The sequence below is a fragment of the Canis lupus genome, chromosome 1 (assembly GCF_048164855.1).
Source record: "Canis lupus baileyi chromosome 1, mCanLup2.hap1, whole genome shotgun sequence".
Taxonomy (NCBI): Eukaryota; Metazoa; Chordata; class Mammalia; order Carnivora; family Canidae; genus Canis; species Canis lupus.
In genome coordinates, this window is record NC_132838.1 from 80,803,476 (window position 1) to 80,817,625 (window position 14,150).

At 36.3% G+C, this 14,150-nt stretch overlaps 1 long non-coding RNA gene across 3 annotated transcripts in view; it reads right to left on the minus strand.

Annotated features, from left to right (window-relative positions):
* Positions 1–4,116: 4,116 nt before the first annotated feature.
* The window catches only part of LOC140639120 (uncharacterized), a 230,600-nt gene continuing 220,566 nt past the window's right edge, over positions 4,117–14,150 (minus strand). For all 3 annotated transcript variants that reach the window (XR_012035974.1, XR_012035978.1, XR_012035975.1), the window contains one exon: positions 4,117–5,821. This is a non-coding gene — a long non-coding RNA (uncharacterized lncRNA). The remainder of the gene's footprint in view (positions 5,822–14,150) is intronic.

The window sequence follows — 14,150 nt, forward strand, 5'->3', positions numbered from 1 at the left end:
AGTCAGCTAACTCAGAGTCCCTAAATTGGAAGGAAGGGGAAAAGGATATTAAATACTTTTTATGTGGGTTGCATGAGGGGTAAAAAAGCAGAGAAATAGAGATGTGGATGATTAGATTCTGATAAATGTCCCTCCTCCCTAAACTGAGCACATGCACCCAAACATCCTTATTTCTGATCTCTGGTAATCTTGCCAAGAGATATAGAGCTGTCAGTATAATTAAGGTGTGAAAGATTTTGGCCTCAGCCCCAAAATAAATTAGACCACGATGAAACAGGAATTCATTTATTCAATTTCATTCATTCAATAAATATCCATTGGGCACTTATTCTTTGCCAAGTATTGTGGTAGTTACTGGGGATAAATTCTTGAGCTAAACAGATACAAGCCCTGATATCACAGAGTTTACAGTACAACTGGGAAAATAGATATCAAACAAGGAATCACAAATGTGATAAGGGTTAACAAGGGATTTTAATAAAGTTAGACATCATGGAAAAACTGATATGTTTTAAACCTATAACCATATTGGATGCAGATATGATAGGCAAAGTGAAAGAGACACTAATTAGCTATTCTATGTAATAGCTTGTTTGAACCTGTTTGGCAAACCTATGAAGAAGCAATATAAGATCAGTGTTGAAATTTATAAAGTGAGGTTCACTCCTTTACCACACATCTGTAGTTCACCAGGGCAAGTTAAGGGAAGCATTACAACTTGTAATAAGGTACCTGATATGTATTCTGTTCTTCCCCCCAGAAACCTTTCCTACTGCAAATGGCCAACCATTCCCACAGGGCATGGCGTGAGGACAGAGGACAAGGACATTTGCCCACCCCATATTCCACTGTGTCAGTTGGTTCCGGCTGCCTGCACAAAATACCATAGACTAGGTGGCTGCAACAGACATTTATATTCTCATGGTTATGGAGACTGGAAGTCTGGGATCAGGGTACCAGCCCAGTGAGTCCCTGGAGGGGACTGCAGATATGTCCTCCAACTGACAGCTAGAGTTGTGGGGGCTCTTCCTCTTTCCATAAGGGACCAGTCCTATCAGATTACAGCCCCCCCCCCATGACCTCCTAGGTTCTTTATCACCTCTTCCCAAGCCCTGTTTCCAAATATGATCGCATTAGGGATTAGGGCTCAACAAATGAATTTTGGGGAAGAAGAGACAATTCATGAATTAAAAGAACAATTCTGGCTTAGAATTTTCTGAAAATGAACCCACATAAGCAAACCTAATCAAAACCAAAAAAACCAAGGATCGTTGTCTTGCTCTTAGATATAGGATGGGGCTGAGAAGCTGCTCTGGTAATCCATTTGTGGCAACAAAACCAGAAGTCTTGAAGACCAAATTTAAAGTTTATTCAAATGCTTCCTCTCTTATGAATCATGTTTTTTTGATGGGAGCATAAGATGGAGGGGAAGGTGGTCATAGCATGTCCATGGAAATTCTCTTGCAGTATTCATGAGGAAACCTACCAGATTTCATTGCAAAGACCTGGTGTGCATGATCCAATCCACCTCCTGCATTATTACTAATAAGCTGTGAATGACAATAGACTTTCTGTTTGATAATAAAAGAAGAGGATGAAGAGATCTCCTTGTAATCATGATCAGTGCACGACAGAGCACTTCATTTCCCCAGGAGGCTGGACTCATTATGAGAGTAATGAACTGGGCAGCTGGCACAATTTAGAAGAGGATGGCCGTCCATCTCTCCATAGTGCTGTAAAACCTCTCTGACTGTTTCTGTGACTGGCTGAAGCTGGCATGAACTAGATTGGCAATTTGCAAAGCAATGGGAAGACTAAGAAATGTTTCAGGAGTATGATAATGATTAATCTGCATGGAGACAATGCAGCATTTGGAGATCAAATCAAGAATTTGTCAAGCATGCTTTTGAAAAGATTTCTTTTAAAAAATGAATGATGTAAACAATACTACTATAACAATCAAAGGCAAAAAAGAAATAAATTACTTCTAATCTCACAACTGTAACAAATCATGCCAATATCTTATTCTCTCGTCCATTTGAACAAGAAAATGTCATATGTCTTGGAGCAGGAGATGGAATAAGTTTTGGAGCTGGCAAAGGATTTCTTTGCACTGGGAAATGATGTACTAAAGAGCTATGACACTGCATGTGCACAGCTAAAGGGACAGTGGAGCTGTACTGCAGCTCAATGGAACCACATGGAAGGCTGACTTCAACTTCTAAGTCTTGAGAAATCACTGTCAGGCAAGTAATTCTGACCTCAGTTACTACTGTGCTTGTGACAGTGTATAAGTACCTACTGGAGTGCCAGCTGTTTAGCCATATGTCCCTGGGTCACCATCATGTGTCTGCAATTCTAAAGGACTTCACCATGCTTCAATGAATCCATGTTCCGCAGCGACACCCAATGGTGAAAGGAGAAACAACCGCGGCATAAAATGTGATCCTCTGGATAATTAGATTTACTGGCTTGATTTCTTAAGGTCAACCCCCCTGCAGCTTCATTGCGATATAACTGACACATCCCATTGTATAGGTACAAGGCATACAATTGATGATTTGATACACTTATATATTGCAAAATGATGACCACAGTCGGGTTAGTTAACACCTCAATCACCCCATTTTTTTTTTTTTTTACGGTGAGAACATTTAGAATTTATTCTCTTAGCAACTTTATAGTATATAAATACAGTATTGTTAACTCATCATGCTGTACATTAAATCTCCAGAGCTTATTTTTTTTGAGCTTATTGATCTTACAATAATAACCTTTGAACAACATCTGCCCATCTCCCCTATCTCAACAACCCTTGCCCCTTGCAACCACCATCTACTCTCTGCTCCTGAGTTTGGCCTTTTTAGTTTACACATATAAACAGATATCCAGTATTTGTCTTTCTCTCTTACTTAGAAAAATGTCTTCAAGGTCCATCCATGTTGTTACATATGATGGCAAGATTTCATTCTTTATCATGGCTAAATATTATCTCAGTGTGTGTGTGTGTGTGTGTGCGTGTGTGTGTGTGTGTACGTACATATACATACCACATCTTCTTTAGCCATTCATCCGCAGACAGACTCTTAAGTTGTTTCCATATCTTTGCTGCTCTGAATAATGATGCAATGAACATGAGAGTACAGATGTCTCTTCAAGTTCATGGTGTCATTTCCTTTGGATGTATACCTACGAATGAAATTGCTGGTAGCTTCATTTTTAATTTTTTGAGGAACCTCCATATTTTTTTCCATAGTGACCAATTTACAACCATATCAACCATGCATAAGTGTTCTCTTTTCTCCATATCGTCACCAATACTTGTTATCTCTTGTCTTTTTGATAATAGCCATTCTAACAGGTGTGAGGTGATATTTCATTGGTTTGGATTTGCATTTCTGTGATTATTAGTGATATTGAGCACATATTCATGAACCTGCAGGCCATTTATATGTCTTCTTTGGAAAAATGTCTATTCAGGTCCTCTGGCTATTTTTTTAATGGGACTGCTAGGTTTTTTTTGCTATTGAGTTGCAGGAGTTCCTTATATAGTTGGACATTAACCCCTTATCAGATATGGTTTGCAAATATTTTCTCCATTTGGTAGGTTGCTTTTTCATTTTGTTATTTATTTTCCTGTGCAGAAGCCTTTAGTTGGATGTAGTATCACATATTTATTTTTGCTTTTATTGCTTGCACTTTTGGTGTCACATCTATAAAAACAACTGTTGCCAAGATCAATGTCAAGAAAATTTCTCCCTATGTTTCAGGTCTTATGTTTAAATCTTTAATCCATTTTAGTTATTTTTTTTTTGCGTGGTGTAAGATAGGTGTTCAATTTCATTCTTCTGCATGTGATTATCTAGTTTTTCAAGCACGATTTATGGAAGGGTTGCTTATCCTTTCCTATTGAGTATTTTTGGCTCTCTTGTCAAATATTAATTGACAGTATATGTCAGAGTTTCTTTCTGGGCTCTTATGTATGCTCCATTGGTCTATGTGTCTGTTTCCAAGCCAGAATCATACTGAATTAACAAATAATTAACAAGCTTTGCAATATCATTTTAAATTAGGAAGTGTGATGCCCCCAATTTTATTATTCTCTTTCAAGATTGCTTTAGTTATTCAGGGTCTTTTGTAGTTCCATACACATTTTAGGATTTTTTTTTTTTTAATTTCTGTGAAAAATGCCACTGGAATTTTGATAGGGACTTCACTAAATCTAAAACTAGCTTAGGGTATTATGGCCATCTTTACAATAGTAATTTTTTGAATCCATGAATATGGAACATCTTTCCTGACTGGTTTCCCAGGTTTTTTGCATGCCTATTATCTGTTTTCAGTAGTGTGCTGGTAAATGTTTAACAGGGAGGGGAAAACCTTGCTTGTAGCATTTGCCAATTTCCATGGTATAAATCCTTCTGCCATGGCCAATTTCAAGAATGACTGTGTTAAACAAAGGGATTGCAAAATTTCTGGAAATTCAGCAATAGACTCTTGAAGCCATGAAGCCAGCTCTAGCATCCCACTGTTCATTTTCCCTAGAGCACCCAGGGAGATCTTTGCAAAATGTAAACCAGATACATCATTTCCTGTTCCTAACCCTATGTTGTTTTCTATCACTTAAGATAAAATTAAGTCCATATCTCTACCTTACAGAGGTCTCTGGTTCTTTGCCCCTCCCACTATCTCCAGTCTTGTCCCAGCTTATTATGTCCCTTGTCCATGGTGTTCAAACCCACCCTGCCCTTTGTATTTCTAGCTTGCACCTAGCTTATGTCCATCTCATGTCTTTTCATAGGTGATTCCTCTGCTTGTGATGCATTTTTCCCATAGCTTGCATGCTGGATTCCTGTGGTCATTCTGACCTCAGCTTAAATTGCTCCTCAGAGGAGTCACTACTGACCACCCTATCTTAAGTATTCCCCTAATAAATTTGGTATCACATCACTGAAACTTTATTCTATACATAAAATTCATGCTGATATCTAATTGTTTATTTATCTACCAGCTAAGTGTCTTACCACAATATAATTGAAATGAGTGCAGTGATCTTGTCTGTTTTGTTCATCTCTGAAACCCCAGTGCCTGGTATACGATAGGTATTTAGTGAATATTTGCAAAAAATTTTTTAATGAGTTGGATTTGATAGCATGAAAGTCAAAGCCAACTTTATTACTTCTTTTTGAGGTATAAATGACATACTATGTTAGTTTTAAGAGTACTACATAATGATTCGGTATTTGTATATATTACAAAATGCTCACCACAATAAGTCTAGCTGACATCCATCACTATACATAGTTACAAATGTGTTTTTTCTTATTATGAGGATTTTTAAGTCTCTAGCAGCTTTCAAATATGCACTACAGTATCAATAACTATATTCCCCATGTTGTGCATGACACACACATCACTTATTTATTTTATAACTGGAAATTTGTACTCTTTCTTTTCTTTCTCTCTTTTCTTTTCTTTTCTTTCTTTTCTTTTCTTTCTTTTCTTTTCTTCTTTTCTTTCTCCCTTTCAATCCAATTCTAGGAGTTCATTCTTTGCCATCTCTTGGATAAATGTCAGGCCAGAAGCAACTTCTTAAAAGTCTTTTTTAGTCATAAGATTTATTTTGTTTCAATAATTAGCAGATTGCATCCATATAATATCAGAACACTAGACTCTTGTCCTACTTAAAGCTTCTTCCTTTTTCTAGGTCTCAACTACCCTAAACGGAAACCCATGGAAAATGTAGGTGTGGTCAACCTCTTCCTTCTTCCTCTCTCTACCTTCTCTTCCATTCCCCAGCTTCTGCTTGGCTCCTTTATGGCTGTGGTGGAAAAAGAAAGAGAGAAAACAGTAGACAAGATATACTTGATCAAAGCAATATTGATCTGGAATTAGTGTCATCTGTTGGTACACCATCTGTCAGGATGTTTAGAAAGCTGATTTCTTTTCTCCTGGAGCACTGTAGGTGTGGGTTCCTTAGGAATTCTTTGCTCGGATTTGGCTGAACCTATTTGGCAAGGACAAGGGGGGGTCTACTGGGGGTCCTACTGGGTCCTACTGGGGTTTTCCAACTAACCTCCCTCATTGGGGTCTTATCTTTGCCTCAAGGAGCCCTTCTTGAGTGGAATTCCTTTTACCATGAGCTCAGATCTGCTTGCTTCTTCAGCACCCATATTTAGACCTTGGGAAATATGCAAATTTGCCCTCCATTTAGTCAATGAAGTTTAGTGGAAGGGGAACTTGCCCTCACACATTCCTTTTTTCACTGTTATTATTGTTGCAACTTCCAACTAAATTCTCCTTTTTAGATTTCTCCTTAGAACAAGATTTCTCTTGTACCTTGTGATCTAGTCCCTGTGATCATTTGCAGAAGACTGCCAGAGAAAGTCACCTGTAACTGTCCAAGCTGACACTCCAAGAGATGCCTTCATGTTAACTAAATTGGAAACCTGGAATTATATGAAAAGTGTTCTGTGCAAGTTTACAGGACATTGAAGTGTTAGGATCAAGCAAATCCTAAATCTGAATCCTGTCTCTATTATTTCCTAACCAGCATCTTAGGAAACAGAAGACTAAGCTTTAGTTTTCTTTAGAAACTGGTTTGAAAATTTGAAATAATTTAATTATGTTTTCTTTCCTTTTTTTTTGAGATCAGGCAACAATATTTAAGACTGTGTCTCTGACAGTTTGTCAGCTGAAATACTAACCAGATGTGTTTTAGGGATGTGAATGATAAAAAGACTATATTATTAGATTTTTTTTTCATTTCTCTTTATGTGTCATAATCCACTTAATCAGATTTTTTAGGAGCTTCTCATTTTAACATTTTTTCAACAAAATATGGATGTATCAAATCAACTCTTTATTTTAATTCAATGATTTCTACTTTTATCAGATTCTCTTTTCTTTAGGTAAGTTTATTATTTGTTTTATAACTTCGTAAACTGTTTTAATCACTTCTATCATGCTTATTTTCAAATAAAGTAAACACTTAAAGCTCTGCATTGGTCTCTCTTTATCATTTTGGTCACATCTCATAATTTTTGATGTGTAGAATTTAAATTTGATTTTTTTAAAATCTGTATTGCAAAATTTGATTTCTTTTCCCACAATAGTTATTTAATATTATGTTTATTTTACCTTAAAAGATTCACTCTTGGTGTTTTATTATTTTAAATTTTTTTGCTAATTTAAAAATTTTTTAAAAATCTGTACATGTCTTGGTGGCTAGTATATGATTACTTTTGAAATGTTTATAGAATCTTGAAAAGAATATGTAGTCTTGCTAGTCTTGTGTCTGTGTATGTATGTATGAGTTGTATGAGTGTGTAGATATAAAAACATTAAATTTTTTAATTCCAATAAAATCTCCTGCACCATTATACTAGAATCAATTACTCTTTGTATTTCTATTTTTGCTTTTGAATTATTGATACTATTTTCATGACTAGCTTGTATTTCATATCCACTGTAAAATGTATATTTTATTTTAAAATTTATTCTTTAATGCACTACACCCAGGCTAATTATGTTTTACATTAAGAATATGCCAATTTGGGGCACCTGGGTGGCTCAGTTGGTTAAGCATCTGCCTTCAGCTCAGGTCATGGTCCCAAGGTCCTGGGAACAAGCTCCCTGATCAGCAAGGAGCTTGCTTCTCCCTCTCCCTCTGCCTGCAGCTCCTCCTGCTTGTGCTCTCTCTCTCTCTCCCTGTCAAATGAATAAATAAAATCTTAAAAAATTAAAAAAATAAAAAAGGAATATGATAATGTAACATCACAAAAAATTTTGCTTTTAGCCATGTCTAGATTGTTTTCATCAGGTTAACTTAAACTATTTATAATTATTTTTGTACATCTCAAAAAACCTTTCTTTAAAATATATTTTCACTTTTTTCTTCCTTTTTATTTCTAAGTAATCTCTACACCCAATGTGGGGCTTGAATTATGATCCCAAAATTGACCCACATGCTCTACTGACCAATCCAGCAAGTACCCCTCTCCTCACTTTTACTATATTCCTGCCTCCACTGGTCTATAGTGATTTCAAAGCTATAAATTCTATTTTGTGGTTACTTTTAAGGTTTTCAAAATATAATCTTATCCTATATAAAACTAATCAACAATATACAAAATTATTGTTCCTTACATAAAAGGATGTTCCAATTTTTATTTGTCTCTAAACCTTTTAATTTCCTGATCTGTATCAAAATAAAATCTGGAGTTAGAATCAATTTGTAGTTTCAAATTATTTTTCCATACATTGTGTGTATTCTTCAGACAAATTTTAAAATTGAAACCAAATTTACAAGGTGTAGGCTTTTTATTTTTTTTATAATGTTTAGTTTTAACACTTCTTTAGTTAGTTTTACTCATTACCAGACAAATTTTTATTTCAACTTTTTTCTTCCTAAATTCTCAATGTTGACTTTTAGTCAGTTGTCCTTCATCTGCCTATTATTATTTCACTAATAATCATGGGTGGAATAGAATATGCCCACCTCCCTCTGTCCCCATCTATTTCTAAGAATCTTTCTTTCTCCTTTCCACACAAACAACTACTTGGTTTGCTACAAAATGTTGGCATTGGTATGGATACTAGAGAAAAGAGAGCATTTTGGTGGCCCTGTTGAGAGTATTTTCTTTGCATTAGAAAGTTACCCACCCATTTCTTGAGATAGTATGAATGAGGTCTTGCCTATTCAATTCTAGGAATAGGTAGTATATAATTGAAAGATATCCTTGTTGTCTTTCAAGATAACAATGATACAGCAGGAGCCAATGCTGGTGTTGGTTCCATTCAACAGACCTAGTTACAAGTAAGACATCTGTACCACAGTAAGTTGACTTATTCTTAGCTGAAAGAGTGTGGCAAATTTCCTTCTTTTTTCTTTTTTTAAAGGTGTTTCATTTAGAATTTTGGAGACATAGAACCAATAACTGCTAACCTGGTGCTATTTTCCAAGACATAGTTTCAGCTATCTTTGAATCTGGTCTAGCAGAGTACCTGAAGCTTCACTTCCCCTGCCGTCATTCCAAGCTTGTAGAGGGATAAGAAAGAACATAAAATCCTAGGCCTGAACCAGCTGAGAAATGTGTCCAACTACTAGATGAAGACTAAAATTAGAAATGTTTATTTGTCAACTCAAGCCAGCTTCTTTGATTTGAAGTCAAAGTTAGAGGAGTTTGGGAGAAAAGAATTTTTAAGACCACAGAGGTGGTTAAATAATCACAGAAAATTGGACTGAAAACTGAGTAGGAAACTATATTTATTTAAGAGCAGGTTAGAAACAAATAACTTCTGGATAATCCGGAATTATTACCACAAAAGTAATTGGAGCACCCCCCATCTTAACTTCAGTGGTCAGTGGATATCTGGTGAAGAGTATTTCGAACAGAATTACAGAGAAACCTGGCCTGTGGTAGTGTTTCAATATCTTTACTCAAGTTTTCAAAAAGCAGACCCTGAGATGAGGGTACCTGTGTAGGTGATTTATTAAGAAAATTATCCCAAGAGATAATATTAGTGAGGAAGTAGTACAGTAGGACAGAGAGAGAAACCAAGAAATGATACAATTTCAGGTAATTTCCAGACCCAGTCCTATTTCACAGGAAGATCTGAACATAACTGATATCACAGAGTTATCTTGCTGCTAGGGTAGATCAACTGGCCATCAGTCCACCCTTTGCTACAGGCTACCTGTAAAATGTTGTAAACTCCCAGATACTTCCAGCTATATCTGGGTGATGCTGTTTCAGTGACCCAAGGATAACTTTTGGAAAAGGGCTGCAGGTACAGGTAGCTATAAGTAAAGCAGGCAAAAGTCAGAGGATGGGTATAGGGAGTAAGTAAAAGGAATCTATCAGTATTTGGATAGTAAACCACCAGTGTCCAACTATGCTTCATAAATGTTTGTAATTGTTGAATGACCAGTGAGAAAAACTTCAGGATACCAGACAGCATACAGTGTAGTTAAAAGTGAGTGGTCAACGCTTGGAAGATTGAAGAAAAAAAAAAAAAAACGTAAAGAAACAAAAAGGATATGAATAATAGAGATAAACCTTATCTCCCTCCAAATTATGTCACATTATAAGTTGGTTTATATTTTCAATAAAAACACCCCATCTCCTGGTTTCTGCCATAACTCAAAAACCTGTCCTTGAGTCCTAGAATTTACTTAAAATAATATTAGTATCCTCATAAGGAGTTTTCTCAAACCAAATCCATTTTCTCTGCAATTTTTCTCTTCCTTTTTGAGGTCTTTTCTTACAGGCTACCCAAGGTATATCCTACTTTGCATAATGATAGATTTTCTCTCTACTCAGGGTCTTGCATCACAAAATCATCGTAGGTTGGAATAGGTCATTATTTTCATCCATTCACTTATTTATTCATTCAATGACAAATATCTATTAAGTCTCTACTGTGAGACAGGAACCAGGAATATAACAGTGAATGAGGCCTTCTCCTCTCAAAATGTTTACAGGGACACACTTGTTTGTCATAACATTCTCTGTGACAGAGAAAATTTCACAACCTCTTCAATAAGTTTATTTCATGAATTTATTCAAAAAACTTTACTGAGTATATACTAGGTGAAGACTGCGATAAGTGGTATGGGAAATACAAAATCAATTCATCATGGATATGGCTCTTTAGATGGTCATAGTTTATTTGGAAGTCAGAGAGTGGTAGCTAAGAATCATTAGATAATCCCAGCTCAATCTCTAATTAGAGAAGTTGATAATAAAAAAGATCATGATGGTGTACTTAGCTTTTTTTTTTTTTTTAACCATCTACTATATGCCAGGCTATGTAAAACAAAACAAAACAAAACAAACCACCTCTTTGTGTTTTGTATTTAATATTAATATCCTGTGAATTACATTATGTTGACTCCTATTCAATAAATAAAGGAACAAGAGCCAAAAAGGTAAGTTATGTGTTCTACTTCATACTGTAAGTGGTTAAAATTGTCTTCAATTTAGCGTATTTGGCCACTAAGTCATTTCTAATGTACCATGCTGTACAAAGACTATTTGAAATAATATATTCTTGCACCCTCCCATGGTAAGAAAAAGATAAATCTTTATGTTTAAGAGGTCCCTAGAACTAACAGGACTGAAATTTAACAATGTAACCCAAAAATACAGAGAATGCAATTTATATAGTTCAGGAACAAGAAAGAGATCTTTAAGGATTTCTCTAGTTCATGTACACTCTGATGAGCATCCAGACTTGAGTACTTGAAATTCAACCAAAGTCCTGAACTCTCTGAAGTTCAACAACTACTAATGATTAGTCGGGCTAATAAATATAAGGTCTGGGTTATCACACCCCCACTATGTATGAAAGAAAAAAATCAATAATACAGCTTCACATTAAATGAAAGCCCTCTGTCTCTCAAACAACCTCAGGGCAAATGTGTTTATGAACTGGAAGTATGATGAACTCAGTGTTGGCCACGGGGTCATGAGACTCCAGATATTCCAGAAATACCACATTGTTTATCACTACCTACTAAATACATTCTATCTAACATATCAGAAACGAACAATCCAGCAACCCTTCATGTAGGAATAGTTCAGAATTTGTGTTGACATTGGTTAGATTGCTTAGTTGTTGAATTTCACACAGGCACATTTGAGCTCATCAAACATTACTGAGCACCTAATATGTGCTCAACTCTGGCTAGGTGCTGTGAGAGACATCATTATATACCCCTTTAGGGGTTTATAAGACAATTGGGAAGATCAGTGTAAACATCAAAATCCCAGATTTTTCCAAGATAGGTATAACTCCAAGCATTTTGCTTCATCGATAACCAATGGGTCCTCATTTTTGAAATAGAAGATATAGGTAGTATAGAAATTATAACTTTATATATAATGCAATATTATATACACAAATATATGTATGTAAATATATGTGTATATACATTTGAAACAAACTATTAGAGCTGCACTACGTATGATAAATCACAAATAGCCCTAGCTCTTAAATGCCTTTTGAATCTATCCATTTCTTCCATCTCCAATCCCGCTAATTAGAATTCAGCCCTGACCATTGCCAATTGTCTTACTTGAGTTACAGTAATAGGCATCTTTCTTATCTCGTACTCTTAACACACCTCAAAACACTGTTTTTTCACTCTGAAGAAAGGTCTTCTAGGAATGACCACCTTTGCTGAAAAGCTGTCCCTTTGCCTTTAGGATAAAGTTTGAACTGTACAACATATTTTACAAACCTATCCAAGAGTCCCGCCACTGCTCCGTCTTCATTTACCTGGCCAGGATCCACCTTTCCTAGACTAGACTAGACATTCTAGTCTTTGATTCCTTCAGCTTTCATCACTGTTCTTTCTGTCACATCTTAGTACATGCTGCTCCCTCTTACTGGAACTGCCACCCTTCCTTCCCCTAGACCCAACATATATTTTTTAGATAACAGAAACATTTTTTAGATAACTTCCACTCATCCTTCAGATCTCATCACAAATGTCACTTAGTCAAGGATGCCTTCTCTGTCTTCTATGTTACTTAAACCACCTGAAGTGCACTTCCATAATACCCCTCCCCCCACCAAAACAATCATCGTCTTTTTTTCTTAGGTAGGTCCCGTGTCTAATGTAAGGTTTGAACTCATGACCCAACTGAGCCACCCAGGCGCTCTCCGGCACCACATCCTTGATGCATGGCATGGCTGCAATACAGTTGAAAACCAGCCCTAAACACAAGCCATAAAGAGTTATGACTACACCATTGCAGTTTTGGGTGGTCAGGCAAGATTTTACAAAATATAATAAAGTACATAAGGAAGTCTATTTCTGTTATAAAAGAACTGCATGTGAACATAAAGAGCCTGAGCCCTTCTTTCCAGGTCATTAGCAGGAAGGTGTGGAGCAAGGAACCAGGAGGGGAGCATTTGAATGAATAAATGATTAAATGCACGATGCTCTGGTTACAAAAGTATGACTTGAAAAATGGCAGGGAGTCCCTGGCCATGATGAAATATTCTGAAGAGTAACAGCCCAAGAATCTTTTCCCTCTGCCTTCTTGGTCAGCACCAAGTGGAACATGCCTGTATCCCCCATCCAGTCATTTTCTCAGTACTCATCAATATACACAGGAAAGGGGATGCCTGGGTGGCTCAGCAGTTTAGCACTTGCCTTCAGCCCAGGGCATGATCCTGGAATTCTGGGACCGAATCCCACATCAGGCTCCCTGCATGGAGCCTGCTTCTCCCTCTGCCTATGTCTCTGCCTCTCTTTCTCTCTCTGTCTCTCATGAATAAATAAACAAAATCTTTAAAAAAATATACACAGGAAATCTAGCCAAACCCTTGACTAGTCACCTGAAGGGGTTTGTACCTAATTTGTCCTGGGATTGAAGCAGCTGGTACACTTTGCTGAAGTCTCATGGAAAAATGTTTTACTCAGTTTCATTGACTGAACCAGCTGCAATATCACCATTGCTCAAAGTGGAAAATAAATGGAATGACTCTTCAGGGAACTGAGAATGGGTAGACATAAACATTCAAAATGAAAGTTTCCTTCTAAATAGTTATGTCTTGAAGGAATTATTATTATTTTTTTATGAGAGAGAAATCTACTCAAGACATTAAGTATTTAAGGGTTAAATACAGGACTTGTTATTGAATTAAGCTTTCTTGATTATGAATATTATGTAACTTTAGGCCTTTAAGTGCAAACAGAGAAAACACTGCTTCTAGAGTATTCATATAGTATGTCTGTTTGCAGATGCTAAAGTGAATTTGACATAATGGTAAGTAGTTCAAACAATCTATATTGCTAGGAGCTGTTTCTCACAGGAGATTGATTTTCCAGCACCATCAGCAACAAGCCCAGAAACACCTTCCTCTTTTGTTTATCATCCTGTGGGCCTAGGATGCATTTCACACTGTCTGATGACATTAAGTAAACTTCTAGACATTTAACTGGAAAAGTTAATGAATTATTTTGCTCTTCATTATAATGTAAGAGTCATCTTGCTAAATAACTAGTTATGGAGAAAAGCTTGGTTTGGGTAACCAGGAGAAGGAAAATAATGAAGAATATCACATCAATAAAAGTCCACTCAGGAAAACAGCACCTCAAAGAAGAATTTGAGTAGAGAGACTGTAATAACTGA